Source organism: Hemicordylus capensis, chromosome 1 (assembly GCF_027244095.1).
Source record: "Hemicordylus capensis ecotype Gifberg chromosome 1, rHemCap1.1.pri, whole genome shotgun sequence".
Taxonomy (NCBI): domain Eukaryota; kingdom Metazoa; phylum Chordata; class Lepidosauria; order Squamata; family Cordylidae; genus Hemicordylus; species Hemicordylus capensis.
In genome coordinates, this window is record NC_069657.1 from 196,357,161 (window position 1) to 196,373,873 (window position 16,713).

The window sequence follows — 16,713 nt, forward strand, 5'->3', positions numbered from 1 at the left end:
GAGAAACTTTGACTTCTGTAAAATGAATTGTATGGTGAGAGCTTACATAACGGCAATACAGTCTGGGAATTTTATCTTGTGACAAAATGAGCACTTTATTAAATTAGCATACAGGCAAAATTGTGCAAGTGTGGCAAGCTTCATCTTTGGGGGGGCGGGAATACATCACTGCAGTTAGGCCTCACTTGGTCCCAGACCCAAGAAATTGAGGGCCGACAAAAGGAAGTGGTTGTTCTTTTTTTTTTACACAGCACATAATTAATGTATGGAATTCCTTGCCACAAGATGTGACAGCTTTTAAGAAGGGTTTAGATAAATTCATGGAGGACAGATCTATAAATGGCTTCTAGTCTGGTGGCTATAGGCTGCCTCCAGCCTAAGAAGCAAGATGCCTCTCAATACCAGTTGCAGGGGAGAAACACCCTCACCTCTTGCCTCAGGGCTTCTCAGAGGCATCTGTGTGAAACAGGATGCTGGGCTAGATAGGCCTTGGGCCTGATCCAGCAGGGCTGTTCTTTTGCTCTTACTCTAGGAGAGAGGTCACTCCTCTTAAAGCTTAAGAGTGGTTGACCTATCTGACTCTTCACCATAGAGCAGACCACCTGGAATATCTCACCAAGTAAGATAAAAAAGATGTGGCTCCAGCATTTGTGGTCACAGAACCTCGGTAAGCACTTAGTGTGACCAAAAACATACCAGGCAGCATCCAGACAATTTGTGACTTAAGTCCCATGAGGTGCAGACTACAGCTAAGGATGTGCATGGAACCGGCTGGTCTGGTTCGTTTCAAGTCCGGATTGGACTCGAACCCGACAGAGCCAGTTTGGTCTGGAACCCCCTCTACACCCCGCAGCTCGGTTGCGGGGGGGCGGTTTGCAAACCTTTTTTAGTAAAAAAAAAAATTTTTTTAGCTTCTACTCCCCTCCGGGGTGTTTCTGGAGGTGGCAGGGGGGGTGTCTGCAGAGGTTCCCCCTCCTCCGCCAGCTCTCTATATAGCCTCCTGCCGGTTCAGCCACCTCTTCACCCGTCTGGGCACTCTTCGGCTGGTTTTTGGCCTTCACCCGGTGGTGTGGCAGCTGTTTTGGAGGACGCACACCTGCGCACTGCACCTCTGCGTGGCCTCCAAAACGGCCGCCACACCACCGGGTGAAGGCCAAAAACTGGCCGAAAAGCGCCCGGGCGGCTTAAGAGCTAGCTGAACTGGCCGGAGGGGGGCATATTGAAGGTCGGTGGGAGAAGGGGGAACCTCCACAGACCACCCCCCGCTGCCTTCAGCAACTCCCTAGATGGGAGTTAAAGTTTTTAAAAAATACTTTTTACTAAAAAAAGGTCCGCAAACCCTGGGGGTGTTCGGTCTGGGGTCAGACCGAACAAGGGGTGGTTCGTTTGACCCCAAGCCGTCAAACTGAACTGGCTTGATGTCAAGCCGGTTTGCATACCTCTACAGCAGGGTTTCTCAACGTGTGGGTCCCCAGATGTTATTGGACTTCAACTCCCATAATCCCCAGCCCCAGTGGCCTTGGCTGGGAATTATGGGAGTTGAAGTCCAATTACATCTGGGGACCCACACGTTGAGAATCCCTGCTCTACAGCCTCTGAAATGACCCACCCCAGAACTCCTGAGGACTCAAAGCAGGCAGCTGTGCAAGTAAAAGTCCCACAGTTCCCCTCACTTGCCACAATGGGGGAAATTGCAGTAGCACTGCTTGTACAATCAGTCGTTCTGAATGGAATCGGAGCTGCTTAAGAGTCTGTAGCAGCCCCAGGGTGGAACATTATGGAGACAGTCAGTGATGCATCATGTCAGCCATTGAAGCTAATGGTACTTTGGTCAGTCATGTCTCATTTATTGTCTTCTTTTCTTTTCTTTCTTTCTTTTTTTAATTTTTAAAGAATAAAAAACAGCATGGTTACATCTCTTCAGCTTCTAGCTTACAAAGATTGTATATAAGATGTTACAGATAACCATCCAAAGAAAGCCTCTCCCACCCTATCATCAAGCTTACCTCTGTTACAGGATTAAGAAAAAGCATAAAATGAATAATACAAATCAAGCATCGTTATTAATAAAGCCAAGTTTCAGATATAGGTAATGACCCTGCAGACTACATAAATCTTATAAAAGATTCAGAAAAATGATGCAGATGACCCATCTAAGCTATATCGCAAATAAACTGTATCCGTGGCCATCAGAACATACTCCCATTATTTTCTATATGCAAAATTTGCTACATTAGACTACCTCATCAGCGATTGGGAAAGCTATAATTTATTATCGTTTATATTACGCTGTATTGTATTAAGCTATATTAAACTAAATTAAGGCTATTAATTTATACTTGCTGCTGAATTTAAAACCTCAGTGTCGTAAATCTTCAGTGCGCTGTATTAACAGCGAATAGCAACTTTTCCCTCTCTTCAGTGCTTCTCCTTTAAAAAAGAAAAATTGATCTCGTTTCTGGTCTGATTAATCTTCATCCTGTCTGGTACCATTAAAAATTCCGTCAGGCATTTTGCATCTGAGGGCATGTATATCTGCACTCTTCCAAAAGGACCTCTAGCCAGAAAGGCACCGCCCATCTATATTTAATTCTTATTTCCTGAAGAATGGCAGTTAAAAACCTTAACTCTTGGTGTTTCTTCAAAATCTCAACTGGAGAATTGGGTAGATCTTACATCTCCTTACTTTTGTATTCCAAAAGGAAACCTCTTTGGGCAGAAAGGCTTGCTTCTTCGGTCCTTCTATTTTTAAGCTTTGTTATAGTATCTCTTGCAGGGGGGTGGTTCGTCTCTGGCATATCTGTAAATTTCTTGAATACCTAAAGAGCCCTTGAATTATCTTGAAATCTGTGGAGGAAGGGCTTGTGTCTCTTCTTCCAATTTTTCCTTCCTCGGCCTTTCTCCCGTTCCACGGTTCTTTAAATTGGGTATCCGACCGGAACCCCAAATTCTGTAATTTCCCCCCATTGTTCTGAACATCTGCAGTCTGCTTCTCGTGTTGTCTTCTCACCTGCCAAATTCTTCTGAATTTCAAACATCTTTTGAGTCAGTTGATCAGCTGGTTTACTTTCAGCCACATCAGGTCTCAATATCAATGTTGTTTGCAAGAAATCCAGTTTCATTTCGATTCGATTGAAGGTTCTTCTAAATCCTACAACTAAGATTTCATGAAATTTGGGGAGTGATGACATCTGTTCATGCCATCTAGGATCTGCCTTTTCAAGTTCATCGATTGACCAACCCTTTCCCCTTCCTTTAGCCATTTTTCTTGGATGCAAAAGTAAAATACTTTTAAATGTTTCTCCATAAAAAGAAAAAAAGGTATTGATGCAAAAAGGAAAGGAAAAACTATTTTTCCTCATCAAAAAGGGAAAAACAACAACAATGAAAGAAGTTATTTTTTTCTTGGGAACACCCAAGATTATATTTAAGTAATTACTGTTCTTCTTCTTCAAAAAAGATTTCCCTAATTTAATACACCATTAACAAAGAGCTAATTTCTTTTGGGAACACACCAGTAAATTATTATCATACAGGAAAGAAAGATTTTGATGTTCCAAATTATCCAAACTAAAAAGGAAAAAAAGAAATAGTTTTAACACAGACAGAAAAAAGGAAAGAAAAACATCCTCCACTATAATTTCCCTAACTTAAACGACAACCATTGTTCAAGAGTAGACTATTTTCCCTCAAACACACAACATTTGTTTAAATAATTACTGTTTTTCTCCTTCAAGAGAGATTTCCCTAATTTAATACACAAATAACAAAGTTGGTTTCTTTTGGTAATACAACAGTAAATTATTGTAAAACAAAGTAAACTTTCATGTTGTTCAAAATTGTTCCAAGCTGAAAAGGAAAGGAAAAAAATGATTTTAGCAGAAATTACAATGATTACCCTACTTTAATACCCCCTTATTCAAAAATTATCTACAAAATAGGCAAAGATTTCTATGCTGTTGAATTTAAAATCCCTAAACAATAAGCCAACTGTGTTAATAACCTCAACTTTTTAAACTCTGAAACAAAAAAGTCCATCAGAAAATAAAACCCATCAAAAAAACCCAGTAGACAATTGTTGATCTAATAAATCAATGGAAATCCCCTTTTCGAGAAATCATGATAGCAATAAAATGCAATAAAAATCACCTTTTACAGCAGTGATTCTCACTTGGGTCCTCAGGTGTTATTGGACTTCAACTCCCATAATCCCCAACCAAAGGCCACTGAGGCTGGGGATTATGGGAGTTGAAGTCCAATAACACCTGAAGACCCAAGTTTGAGAATCCCTGTTTTACAGGATAACAAGATAATAGTCAATATGTTCCAGAATGGTCTAAGAAGAAATGAGCCTTAATATTAAGTTATCATTCATAAAATACAGGCCTCAGATAAAGTTCACACATAACAATTTAAGATCAACTTTACAAGCAAAAAAAAAAAAGTAGTTATTTAACTCCCTCTTGTGACAGACAGTTCAAATTGCAGCTTCGTGAAGTAGAACAGTTCCAAAGAAGAACAAGGATGGGGGGAAAACAGGAGAAGAGCATCCAGTCAATAAAGGCGATCCCTAGACCTGTGGAATTGTTTATGAAAAGTAGTTCTGGAGAGATTATTCCAAATAGTTCCAAATGAATTTCAAATCTTCAGTTGAGAAATCTTTTAAGATAGAAAATTGTAATCCATGTTAATTACGTCCCCAGAAGTTTCCCCTTTACATCCAATTAAGCAGATTAGCCTCCAAGTCTTCCCAAGTCTTCTCAAAGTCACAGCTATAATGTACTTTCTATGGCACAATTTAAATTAATCCCAAAAATATGTTTGTAATCCAATCAATATTAAGCCAAAAATAATCAAGGTAATTTGGGGAAATAAACCAAGAAAGAAAAGCCAAAATTACCGGCAACTATATCCAAAGCTTTGAAAGAAAAAACAATGGAGCGCAGAATGCCAAACCTTCTCGGAGAGTGTAATGAGACCAAAGTCATAAAATAGTCATAAATCTGTCTCTGATTTCTGGTTCTTTGTTATCTAAATGCCAAATTGCAGTTACTCTGTGACTCTATAATAAATCACCACAAGGAATCAAAGGCACCGGGAACCAAAAAGTTCATTTGGAAGTGAGTAAAGTAAATATTAAATCTATATCTATGTCTCTAAATAAATCCTAATTGAGCGGGGTCAAATGAAGATGGGAAGAGAAGTTCAAGAGACAAAGAAATGAAAGTCAGATTTTGATGGCAGGCAAATGTCTTGGACTGCAGGTGGACGGCAAGTCTCCCCCCTCGGTCTGAGTTGCTTGAAGAAAGGTTCTCCCTTCTGGGATCACCCAGAGATCTTTTCTTCTGGGATCTTCTGAGATCTTCTGAGATCCCCTGGTGGCGCAGTGGTAAAACTGCCGCCCTGCAACCAGAAGGTTACAAGTTCGATCCTGACCAGGGGCTCAAGGTTGACTCAGCCTTCCATCCTTCCGAGGTCGGTAAAATGAGTACCCAGAATGTTGGGGGCAATATGCTAAAATCATTGTAAACTGCTTAGAGACAATATGCTAAAATCATTGTAAACTGCTTAGAGACCTTCGGCTATAGAGCGGTATATAAATGTAAGTGCTATTGCTATGTAAGTGCTATTTTCCAGACCCTAATAGCCTCCAGGCTACCTCCAATCCGCGGGGAACGAGCTCTTCCTTCTGTAACCAGCTTGCTGGCTGAAAATGTATAGACCATGGGAGGAGAAAGGGAAGAGGTTTGGGAACAGGTTTGAACATGCTAACCCAGGGGGCTGCAGGGGAAAAGGGAGTTTGGCAATAACTGGCAGAGCTGCTTTGTTTGAGGATGACTCCTGCGAGCAGCTCTTTTGGTGGGGTTCAAGGGGCTGCAGTGGGGAGGGCGGCTAGGAAAGTAGCCTTCTGCAAACTTCCTTCTGTTCCTGCTAGTTTAGAATCAAATCCATGTAGTCTTATGATTCAGTATGTTCTGTGGACTCCTATCCAATGTAGGATTAGTGGCCAACATACTGTGCAACACCTGGGTGCCCATCGTGAGTTGTGTGCATGGTACGGAAATGATGCAAAGCGCGCACATACATAATAGCCCCATTAATTCCAGTGGGATTACTCAAGTGTAAACACATTTTGTACCATTTCCACTGTTGCGCAACTGCATACACATAGCTCAAAACATGCACCTAGTGCTGCACAGTATGTCAGCCATTTTCCTTACTGTACAGCTTGTCATCCTACAAGTGTGTTTAACCACATCTCATTTTTGCTACAGTGTGTCTGTGTTGGTCTCTCTAATCTTAAGCCTCTGTCTTCTAGACATAACTCAAATGTGGCTTTATCATCAGGGTGTCGTCTCTTTCTCTGGTACTTGGGGGAGGGTCCCCTTATATTGTATTAAATCTATTAGTCCCTCCCATGAAATTGGTAAAAGTACCTTTTTCCATTCTAGCCTCTCTTTCAAATTATACATATGTACATGCTGTGGGACCTGAAAAACTACTGTCTGGAATACGTAACAATACTTCTTAAACTTAATATTCGCTAAGTTTAACACTCTTGTTTAACACCAAAAGGCTTTTTAAAAAAATCAATATTTTAAAAGGGTATAATAAATCATGTAAACTTAAAATTTGTCCTCAAAGACAAGAGTACTCAAAGAACAAAAATGTGAAATTGCCAACCTCCTTGCTAAAATATTTCACTTATCCCTGTAATCAGGCTCTGTACGGGAGGACTGGAGAGTAGCAAATGTAACACTGATTTCAAAAAGGGATCCAGGGGTGATCTAGGAAATTACAGGCCAGTTAGCTTAACTTCCATTCCAGGCAAATTGATGGAAAGCATCCTCAAGCACAAATTTGTAAAGCACATAGAAGAACAGGCCCTGCTGGGAGTGAGCCAGCATGGCTTCCACAAAGGTAAATCTTGCCTCACCAACCTTTTGGAGTTCTTTGAGAGTGTCAACGAGTGTGTGGATCAAGGTGATCCAGTTGACATAGTATACCTGGACTTCCAAAAAGCTTTTGGCAAAGTTCCTCATCAAAGGCTCCTGAGGAAACTTAGCAGTCATGGGATAAAGAGACAAGTACATGTGTGGGTTGCTAACTGGTTGAAAGACAGGAAACAGAGGGTAGGTATAAATGGAGAGTTTTCACAATGGAGGGAAGTAAGAAGTGGGGTCCCCCAGGGATCTGTACTGGGACTGGTGCTTTTTAATTTATTCATAAATGATTTAGAAGCAGGGGTAAGCAGCGATGTGGCCAAATTTGCAGATGATACCAAACTTCCAGCGGCATCTTGTGGGCCACTGTGAGAAACAGGATAAAAACATAACATAAGAACAGCCCTGCTGGATCAGGACCAAGGCCCATCTAGTCCAACATCCTGTTTCGCACAGTGGCCCACCAGATGCCGCTGGAAGCCACAGACAGGAGTTGAGGGCGTGCCCCCTCTCCTGCCACTACTCCCCTGCAACGTACTCAGAGGCACCCTGCCCTTGATGCTGGAGGTGGCCCACAGCCCTCCGATTAGTAGCCATTGATAGACCTCTCCTCCATGAAGTCATCCAAACCCCTCTTAAAGCCATCCAGGTTGTTGGCTGTCACCATGTCCTGTGGCAGAGAGTTCCACAAGTGGATCACGTGTTGTGTGAAAAAGTACTTCCGTTTGTTGGTCCTAGACCTCCTGGCAATCAATTTCATGGAGTGAGCCCTGGTTCTAGTGTTGTGTGAGAGGGAAAAGAATCTCTCTCTCTCTCCACTTTCTCCACACCATGCATGATTTTATAGACCTCTATCATGTCTCCCTGCAGTCATCTTTTTTCTAAACTAAAAAGCCCCAGATGTTGTAGTCTTGCCTCATAAGAAAGGTGCTCTAGGCCCCTGATCATCTTGGTTGCCCTCTTCTGTACCTTCTCCAGTTCAACAATGTCCTTTTTAAGATGTGGTGACCAGAATTGTACGCAGTACTCCAAGTGTGATTGCACCATAGTTTTGTATAAGGGCATTATAAAGTTAGCCATTTTATTTTCAACCCCCTTCCTAATGACCCCTAGCATGGAATTTGCCTTTTTCACAGCTGCTGCACATTGAGTCGACACTTTCAACGAGCTGTCCACCACGACCTCAAGATCCCTCTCCTGGTCTGTCACCAACAGCTCGGATCCCATCAGCATATACTTGAAGTTGGGGTTTTTCGTCCCAATGTGCATCACTTTACACTTGCTAACATTGAACCGCATTTGCCATTTTGTCACCCACTCCCCCAGTTTGGAGAGATCCTTTTGGAGCTGCTCACAATCCGTCTGGGATTTCACTACCCGGAAGAGTTTGGTATCATCTGCAAATTTGGCCACATCGCTGCTTACCCCTGCTTCTAGATCATTTATGAATAAATTAAAAAGCACCGGTCCCAGTACAGATCCCTGGGGGACCCCACTTCTTACTTCCCTCCATTGTGAAAACTCTCCATTTATACCTACCCTCTGTTTCCTGTCTTTCAACCAGTTAGCAATCCACACATGTACTTGTCCCTTTATCCCATGACCGCTAAGTTTCCTCAGGAGTCTTTGATGAGGAACTTTGTCAAAAGCTTTTTGGAAGTCCAGGTAGACTATGTCAACTGGATCACCTTGATCCACACACTCGTTGACACTCTCAAAGAAGTCCAAAGGGTTGGTGAGGCAAGATTTACCTTTGCGGAAGCCATGCTGGCTCAGTAACAGCAGGGCCTGTTCTTCTAGGTGCTTTACAATTTTATCCTTAAGGATGCTTTCCATCAATTTGCCTGGAACGGACGTTAGGCTAACTGGCCTGTAATTTCCTAGATCACCCCTGGATCCCTTTTTGAAAATCGGTGTTACATTTGCTACTCTCCAGTCCTCTGGTACAGAGCCCGATTTCAGGGATAAGTTAAATATTTTGGCAAGGAGGTCGGCAATGGTGGAGGGAGGATGGTGGACTAGATGGGCCTTGGGCCTGATCCAGCAGGGCTGTTCTTATGTTCTAACTAGTGTAAGCATTTTTAAAGTATTCTATTTTTATCTTGTGTTGCTGCTTAAAATAAAAATTCTACATCACGCTAAACTAAGTGATCCTGTGTAAATTATGCAAGGTAAGAAATTGTGATTGCTTATTTTGCATAATTTATTCTGCTTCACTTTTGCAGGTGGGGAGGAGCTGCAGAGCAGCCCACGATGCTGCTGCTGCTATGACAATGTATATACCAATTTTCAACCAAAAGCTCTCAGAGCTGTTTTCATAGAAAAATACATAAAGTGGTTCCTTGTCATTAAAGGGCTCATAATCTTAAATATATAAGGTAGATACCAGCAATAGCCAGTGGAGAGATGATGTGCTGGGACTAGATAGGGCCAATTGCTCTCGCCTTGCTAAATATAAGAATGACCATGTTATAACTGGTTGTTCAGTTACTAGGGTTGTTCAGTTAGTATGCTCTGAGCTTTCTTGCAGCCCCATGTAATCAACAGGGATGTATGAATCAATTCAGGTACAAATCGATTTGTATCTGAATCAAACTGATTTGGGTGATTTGGAGACAGACCAAATCAGCCTTGTGATCCCTTGGCTAGATTTGGGTACAAATCAAATTGCACCAGATTCCATTCGAATAGCTTTGAGATTCAGATTCCTCCCATCATTTCCCCCAGATTCCTAGCTTTATATGCTTGGAGGATATGGCCTTCCTGTTTGCAAATCTTATCCCTTAGAAAGGGGGAAAATGCATTGCTCCACGAGGCAGTGCTGTATTGTCTGCCTTGCTGTATTCAGTTGGGAGACAGACAGCCACCAACAATAGCAGCGCTCTGTGGTTTTTCTCAGAAACCTAAGCTATGTTTGAACCTATATCCATTGAGCCTGGAGAGTACAGTCAGGGAATTTCTGGGGAAACCTAGCCCAGTCATGATTTTAAGAAGAAGAAGAATAGTAGTCACGAATGGGCACTGTTTTTATGAACGCGAGTGAACTCGAGGTCTTGTTTGAATTTAATTAACACATGTGAGCACAAAGCTTGCTGCTTCATTAACAAGCAGTAAGACCTCTCGGGTTTGAACAATCTGCAAGTCTCTCTCTCTCATGCCCAATTTTTAATTTTTTTTTAATGGCTGAAGTTTAGTCTTTTTACAGCAGCTGAAGTTAAGTAAATGTGAGTTTTTTTCCTAATGAAAGGTATCCCAAAAGGAATAGATTCAGCTGTTTGCCTGCCTGCTATAATTTCTAAACAAGGATGAGATAATTATGCTAATGAGTTTGGCAGCAGGTCCTCTCGCTGTGTTGAACTAATCAATTAATTTCTCTCCAAACTTAATAGGCTCCATTTTAGATGGCTCTTCCATAGACCTCAACAGGACTCAGGATTCCATACTTTTTCTCTACTCCAGTGCAGTGCTGGTTTGGCTTTGCCAGTCCACGCCATCCTTCAAACATGGCAGCAAAGATGGTGCTTGCACCGTGACCTTCAGTGTGTTTCGTTAGAAGCAACATAGCGTTAACACAGGATAGATATTGCTTTTATTAGCATACTTTCAAATACCCCCAACCCCCGCCTCGGGGTTGTCTTTTAACGAAAGGCGGTATATAATTGCAACAATAAATAAATTAAATAAAATACCTATATCAACTTATTTGCTGAGTATTTACAGTACTTTGTTTACAGCAAAGAACAGTTGGGCTTTCTCTCTTAAAGTGATCATGCAAACCTAGGAGGGCCTGTAGTTGTGGTCAGATTGAACTAGCAAAAGCACACCCTATTATCTGAATGGACAAAAGACCCTCCTGCTTATAAGCAGTTTTCCATAATCTTGATTGATAAGTTGATCCCTAATAAAAAATTCCATGTGATTGAGTGTAATGTATGTGACCGGAAATCTCAGTTCATAGACTGGTCAGAATCAGATCTCCCCGTCCCCCAGATCAATCAATCATCCTTGCAAAGTAAGCATGTGTGTTACAATCCCGCCCCCTCAGCTGATCCATGACCAGTTGTAGAAAAATAGAGCATGAGAGAAAGGACTTTCAGCTCAAAAGCTCCAAAAACTACAACAAATGTGAAGTCTGGAGGGAAATGAAAGCACAGAATGAGAAGAGTGGGAAGACTCCCAAGGCATATTTTGGAAGACGTGGTAGGTGCAGACGTTGCAACAGTGGGAAGGAAAGTTAAAAAAATGACCTGGAGGGCACTGGTGAAAGTGTTACAAAGTGGCAAGAGCTTGTGCAACCTCGGACGCAATGGCTGGATTTCATCAAAGTGGTTATGGCATACAAGACTAGAGCAGCAGAACCCATCACCTATTTTTAAATGGATTTGTTTCTCTTTTGCACACTTTACTGTTTGTGTGCTGCTGCATCCGTTACCCACAGTTGGCACAGTGGCAGGGAGGACTTCTCATGGACTCCATCTGGCAAGAAGGCTGCAACAATCTTTGGTAGATAACAGGTTGACCAGGGCTTCCTTTGTCTTCTTAAAGCTGAATTACAGTGGCGAACGTTGCATGGGGGGGGGGGGGAAGCGTCCCATGTACATAATGGGGGAAGAGCAATTTTCACAGGCCCCCTTCCCTCTGCAGCCTCCTGTGCTTCCCCAAAACACATCCCTGAAGGTCCTCCAAGAGAAGGGGATGAGTGGTGAAAATCGCACCTCCCCCATTGTGCACATGGAATGTCTTTCCATGGATCCAACTTTAGTTTGGGTGTCCGCCAATAATGATGGGGCTGCCCTAGAAACTCTCTCACATATTCAGCCACAGCAAAGCATGTCCCTTCATGGAGATAGGACCCTGGGCACGTATTAAATGACAGTGCAATCAAAGTTGTAGCAAACGGATATCTATTATGATTTTAGAATAGTTGCTTGAACCTTTTTAAAAAATGCTTATCAGTGGTTTTTATGCAGGTTTTCATTATCTTCTGCCTTCCGGCCTGCAGGATGGGATAGATGACCCATTAACAAAAACAAGTAAGGACCACTGTGGTATAGCTGTGCACTCTTTTGCAGGGTGGGGGTAACTTTTAAAACCCAGGTAAGGAAACATGATATGTGAGCACTGTAAGATATTCCCCTTAGGGGATGGAGCCGCTTTGGGAAGAGCATCTAGGTTCCAAGTTCCCTCCCTGGCATCTCCAAGATAGGGCTGAGAGAGATTCCTGCCTGCAACCTTGGAGAAGCTGCTGCCAGTCTGTGTAGACAATACTGAGCAGGATAGACGTATGGTCTGACTCGGTATATGGCAGCACCAGCTCCCTATGTTCCTACCTGCTCACCGGCGCTCATTTTAGAAACAGCCACACAGGGCTGTAGCACTGCTTCCTGCAGCCCCATGCAGCGTTGGCACACACATGGCTGGGACACATGTGCGCCAGCCATTTCCAAGGCCAGCAATAAAATGTTGATCATGCATATGGCTGGCGCGCATGCACCCTGGCCACGTGCATGCTGATGCCACACGAGGCTGCAGGAAGCAGCACGGCAGTCCTGCGCAGCTCTTTCTAGAATGAGCACTGGCAGGGGGGGAAAGCAGGTAAGGAGCCCCTTACCCGATCTTAAAAGGTACCCCTTTCTGCCCATCGAGCCAGCTCAAACAAGCTCATGCTCATCCCTACTGTGGTACCCAAACTACTATGTTTTGGTTTCAGTAAGAGAATCTCAGGTCCAAAGCCCCCTTCATCTATGTATTTCAATCAGCTGCCCTAAAAAAGACACTATTTCTCAGCCCAGTCTTCCTCCCAGAGTAGTTGTGAGCAGAGGCGTAACTATAATAGAGCAAGGGGAGACAGTTGTCTGGGGGCCCACTACTTTGGGGAACCCCCAGAGGCAAGTCACATGACTGACTCCCCCAGCCGTGCACCCGCCCAGGCTTCTTTCAGTTGTATTCATCCTCTGAAATTGATGTGAGTGTTAAGACCTGGAGCTGCCAGAACAGCATGTCTTTCTCTAATACCATTAAATGACTTGCATCGTCCACCACACACACACATAAATTTTACTATGCTTTTTGTTACCACTATTCAGCCTCATTTAAGGTTTCTTTAGTTCATGAGCTGAGCTTCAGTGGGGAGGGGGCATTTTAAAATCTTGTCTCTGGGCCCACTCCTACCTTGCTATGCCCCTGGTTGTGATACTACCAACATTTTATTTTTATTTGTTTAAAGCAAACTTACTCATGGGGGGAGGGGTTACCGCTAATAGCTAAGCAGAAGCGGGAGTTTCCGCAAATGCAGTTTTCCTTGTCTTTGGCAGACAAAAGGTGCCTGCCAAATTTCTCTCTCTTGCACGTCCTGTAAAGGTACCAAAGCCCTAATGGCTGTTCTCACAAGAAGCCAAACCTAAGCTTAGGCAGCTGTTTGATAGGTGCTTCCCTCACAAAGTAATCTTATGTAGATTTAACGAAGAGTTTATTCAGAAACAACTCTCTTTTCTCCTGCCCCTCCCCTTTCCCTTTCTGACTCTACCCCCCTCCCATACTTTCTACAGGATCCCCTCTGGGACAAACTTCTAAACAACAAAACATAAAAGATACTGAATAGAATACAACAGCAGCCAAGCCTGGGCTTGGCTACCCGTGAGAACCGCTGGGATCCATGCAGATCCTGGTGCTGCCATGGTGCCAAATCCAGCCCTGAAACCCGGCCGTTAGCTGAGGTGAAGTGTGCCAATGTCCTCTTAACCTGGCTGCTGGGATCATGTGTCTGAGTGGGCAACTTGCAGCTTGTGCTGACACAGAGATGGGGGGGGGGGCCTAGAGTACCCATTCCCTGGGGGGATCTCCCAGTGCACTCCACGCAGTGGGATGTGGGGAGGCTGGGATAACAAGCCTCAACCGCAGAGCCATCGGCCTTGCTCCCTGCTGCATGGAGCAGTGCAGATCGTGTGGGAGGGCACTCTGCAACCCCCACCTTATCACCACCAAGGATGATCATCTGGGGGGAAGGCGGGGTTTGCAAAGCTTTCCCCCTGCCCACCTGGTAGGTCACGTGAATGGCCCCCCTAGACTTCTTTTCAGCTGGACTCCTGAACTGGGTCCAAAAAATTACTCCCACCACATCACGAACAGCTTCACAAGGACATCTCGATGCCCGTCATTCTTAGCTCCTAGAGGAAAGGCAAAATGCATGATAGATCATTTTCAATCGTGGGAAATTTCCTACTTTCTTGAGAGGTTCAAGCAACTGACTAATTAATTAACAGCACACATGAGCATTTATGATACCTTTGTGGAGGGGCCCGTATCTGTTTTGCATACAGCAGGTCTCGGGTCAATTCCTGGCATCTCCACAGAAAGAAGGGAAAGACTCCTCTCTGAGGCCCTGGCGAGCCGCGCCAGTCAGGGTAGACAATACAGTCTTGAGCTAGATGGGCCAATGGTTTGACTCTCACGTTCTGTAGTTTCCGCCTCCTGCTTTGAAAGAGGAAAGAATGACATGCTGGGGGAGAGCTAAGGGCAGTCTCTGAACTGCTGAGCCATACATGCATGCATCCCGTATGTTACACAGGAGGGGAAGGCAAAAAAGAGGGAAGTATTACTACTTACATACTTAGAAGTGTAGAAGCAGCAGCAGCACCACCACTGGGAAACTGCTAACCCTTTTGCTCTACAACTGCACTCTGCCGATTTTGCTTTTCCTGGAAGTGATGGTAATGAATTATGAATTGCCATTTGCCTTCTTAACAAGCAGTAACACCACCGGGCTCTCAGATGATAAAACAGCTGTCCCAGTTTGATGGGTACCAATGAGGTTTTTGAAAGGATTTAGAAATAGCTTATTTAGCCGCCAGCGGAATGGCACTAAAGATGCCGTAACAAATAGCTCTGGAGGTCTGGTGAGCAGGGAACCTCTACCTGCTGCTGCCTGCTGTCACTAATGCACTGTTTCCCTGGGATCTGTTGTTAAGTATGGCTGCTGTGCAAACAAATAATGGATTAAAATGCCTCATGCAAAGCGACAAAGGGACTGAAAGCATAAAAGCCATTAATTAGAATAATTTAACGGGTTTCGCATGCTGCGATATTTATATAAACAGACAATTGAAATCTCCGTCTTACAGAAGGATTAGTTTCTAAATATCTGAGTCCTTTTCTTCCCCCCTCCCCAACAGCAAAGTTGACATCAAAATGAAGAGGGGGGAAGGCTGACTGGTTTATGATGAAAGAACTGACTGAATGTTAAGCTTTTTAACCTTACCTTATAAGCCAGCATGCTCTACCCTGTAACTGAAAACAGTATTAAAGGATGTCTTGGGAATGTATTGCATGCAGGAGAAAGAACCAACGGGGGTTCTGCATATGTTTATTGTATTGCCCAAGGATGGCAAGCCATAGAGACCAGCTGCTGTGGCACCCACCAGATGAGCCTTTTAAAATGCCCGGGTGGCTTATAAGGACACAAGAACAAGCCTGCTGTTGTTCTAGCTACAAGCTTGATGTCCACCAAAGCCATCCCTATGAAAATATTAGTTATGTCAGACAGATTTCATTGCTGTTGGTATCAGTGGGACTTAGACGTGCCTGAACTTCCTTCAGGTTGCATCCCATGAATTTAGAAAACTCCTAAGTCCCACTGAAATAAATGGAAAATCAATCCATGTCTCAACATTTCAGTTCCAGTTCTACTCATCTTAGCGGGATGCTTCTGAAGTTCCCTGGATAGTGACCTTAGTGTTCATAAAGAGAAATAGCATATCCATTATATCTAAAGGTTTGAGTTGTCAAAGACGGTTATCACTTGTATTTCGCAAGTTTTGAAATGTTTCCTTTCAAACTCATTTTTTAAGCATGGTGGCCGACATGAGGAGGAAAACTACTAAGAGCAGACCCATTGAAATCAAAAGGACAAGTTAGGCATTGTCTAAATTTTTATTTCAATGGGACTGCTCCGAATAGTTTTCCTCATCACGTCAGCCTGTGTTTGGAAGTCAAGTGGCTAACTGCCATAGACCGGAGGATCTCGAACCAAAGTGTGGCTGGGAATGATGGGGGTTGTGGTCCAAGTTTGAGAACCCCTGCCATAGACCAATGACGCTTTCTCTCTCTCTCTCTCTCTCTATATATATATATACACACACACAATGACACAGAAAACAACTACCACCACCACCACCACCAGTAGTAACATGAAAGCCATTTAAGTCATGTTCTTCCACATCAATAACCATCCCACAACCTGAAGCATCTAATCTACAATGAACTTTATAGCCTGAGTCTTATTGTTAAGCAAGTTTTCTTGACATAGTTTAAAACAGCTGAGCAAAAGCATTTTGTCAGAGCTGTCATATCCGTAACTATCCATGTTCAACTATGATTTGCTTGAAAAAAATGTTAACAATAACTTTTCCTTTTGTGTTATCAATGATGCACAACATATTATTAAAAATAAAACATGCAATAAGCTCACTTTGTAATTAATGGAAAAAGCTTAAGAATAAAATTAATTGTGCAATTAATGTATGCCAAGCTGAATGCTTTGCATAAATTAATTGTGCAATTAATTTAGTCCTAAGTGTTTCCAATTAATTACTAAATGTGCATGTTGCATGCTTTATTATTAATAATATTAAATATTGTGTTGCACATCAATGATAACACAAAAGGAAAGAAGCGATTGTCCTAGAGAATCACTAAAGATCACACATTATGCTTAGTGAGGAATGGCACCAACTGTTAATTATTATTATTATTATTTTTAGTTGTTTTGGTG